Below are 2,402 nucleotides of genomic sequence, written 5' to 3'. Positions count from 1 at the left end.
AAATTTTTAGTTCTTATGCTAATGTTGTGTTTGATATTTAATTTTAGCAGTGTAGGTATTTGTTGTGTCTTAAATTCAGAATTTTATGTTGTCAAACTAGCCGTTATAAAATTGACCATTGCAAAACTAGCCGTTATGAAAGTAATCGTTGAAAAACTAACCATTATTAATGAAGCTATATAAATGTCCAATGTTTCATTATTCTGACATATTCTCATTCAAAATACACAATATTTCTCTCTTATTTCAAACACTTTGGTTACCATAATATAATGGATCCAACCATCGATTTAGATGAAGTTTTAGATCAAGTGATAAATGAGGAATTGGAAGACAACACCGATGAGGAAATCATTAGGTTGATACTTGAGAGCCAACAACAACTACATGGAAACACCACTAGGCATAGTCAAAGAAGAAGAGTGGTACATCGTAATCGTGAAGAAGGTCATGATCGATTGTTCAATGACTATTTTTCAGAAAATTCTGTGTACACAGAGATTTAATTCTGAAGAAGGTTTCGTATGTGAAGGAATGTGTTTCTCCGAATTGTAGACGCACTCAACAACCATGATGAATACTTTCAAATGAGGGTCGATGCACTACGTCGAAAAGGCTTATATCTCCATTGCAGAAGTGCGCAGCTGCTATTCGTATATTGGCTTATGGATCACCTGCTGATAGTGTGGATGAATATGTTCGAGTTGGTGAAACAACTACAGTGGAATGCTTGCAGCGATTTGTATTAGGCATCTGCACCATATTTGGGAATGAGTACTTGAGGAGACCAAATAACGAAGACACCGAATGCCTACTACAAATGGGAGCAGCACGTGGATTTCCAGGTATGTTAGGTTCCATTGATTGTATGCACTGGGAATGGAAAAATTGTCCAGTTGCTTGGAAAGGTCAATTTTGTTGAGGTGATCATCACAACCCAACAATCATTCTTGAAGCCGTGGCATCACAAGACTTGTGGATTTGACATGCATTTTTTGGAACCGCCGGTTCAAATAATGACATTACTGTGTTAAATGGATTTAATGTGTATGATGAAGTTTTGTCAGGACGTGCACCTGCAGTGCAATTCACAGTGAATAAAACCCAATATAATATGAGATACTATTTAGCAGATGACATTTATCCAGACTTTGCCACATTTGTGAAGACCATCTCAATGCCACAAGGAGAAAAGTGAAAATTATTTGCACAACGACAAGAATCGGCAAGAAAGGATGTAGAATGGGTGTTTGGAGTGCTCCAATCTCGATTCGCAATTATACGTGGTCCAACATGTTTTCGGGATGCTAGTAAAATGAAGAATATCATCTATGCATACATCATATTGCATAACATGATTGTTGAGGACGAACGTGACACATATCAAAATAATATTGATTACGATAATGTAGGTAATAGCACTTCAAGATTCGAAGTATCTTTAGGTGCTCACCCTAGTATCAGATCAACATACCTCCAAAGGAGAGCACAATTTCATGACAAACAAAAACACCGCCAACTTCAAGTAGATTTAGTTGAGCATATTTGGGAACGTTTCGAAAATAAAAATAACAATTAATTTTATGTAATATTTTTCTATTTTTCATCATTACATTTTTTTATTTCAATGTCATTGTATTTAATTATCTATTATTATGTAAAAATGTATTTTTTATTGTTACACATTTCCTTTTAATGTTATGTAATTTTTTTATTTTTAATTTATATTTAATATTTTTTTTCATTTATTCAAATTTATTATTTGTGTACATAAAAACTGAAAAAATGAATTAATTATTTTATTGGAATAATAATTAAGTTATAATAAAATAATTTAAATGTTTGGATTTCTTGCGGTTTCTTGTATTGGACTAAAATTCTATGAGTTTCTTATGAGTGACATGACACTACGGGGATCACAAAAAGTATTGCGGGGATCATAAAAAGAAGATTAAGAAACCCATTAAGAAACTTGGGTTGGAGATGCTCTAAGTGCATACATGATGTGGTAAGTCAAAGTGTTGAGGGAGACTTTCCATGCCAGCCAATAATGTTTTGGATTAAATTGTCATTAAATTTTGCTTTAAATGTTGACTTTTGATATTACGAATGTAATGACTATTTTGGTAAGAAGTTTCTTCATCCTGATTTTGTGGTAATACATTATTGATGAATGACATTTTGGTCCCCAAGTAATGTAACTTAATGGAAAAATGGTCCACGACATTTACCTGAATTTAAAATGCACATTCATCGTTATACTTAATATTTTATTCATAACACAACCAAATTGTGATGAGAAAGATATTTCATACCAAATTTAAAAGTGGATAAGAAGGGATTCTTGTAAGTTGGGATTCATAGGTGGCTGCAAACCAAATCCTAAAATAATATTGTAATTA

The 2,402-nt window shown here is 32.8% G+C and overlaps 1 pseudogene; it reads left to right on the top strand.

The window, feature by feature from the left end:
* Positions 1-272: 272 nt before the first annotated feature.
* LOC100799254 (uncharacterized) lies at positions 273-1,579 on the top strand (annotated as a pseudogene).
* The last annotated feature ends 823 nt before the right edge of the window (positions 1,580-2,402 follow it).

Source organism: Glycine max, chromosome 6 (assembly GCF_000004515.6).
Source record: "Glycine max cultivar Williams 82 chromosome 6, Glycine_max_v4.0, whole genome shotgun sequence".
Lineage (NCBI taxonomy): Eukaryota > Viridiplantae > Streptophyta > Magnoliopsida > Fabales > Fabaceae > Glycine > Glycine max.
Note: the sequence above shows the minus strand (reverse complement) of the source record. Positions and strands in the feature narration are given on the sequence as shown.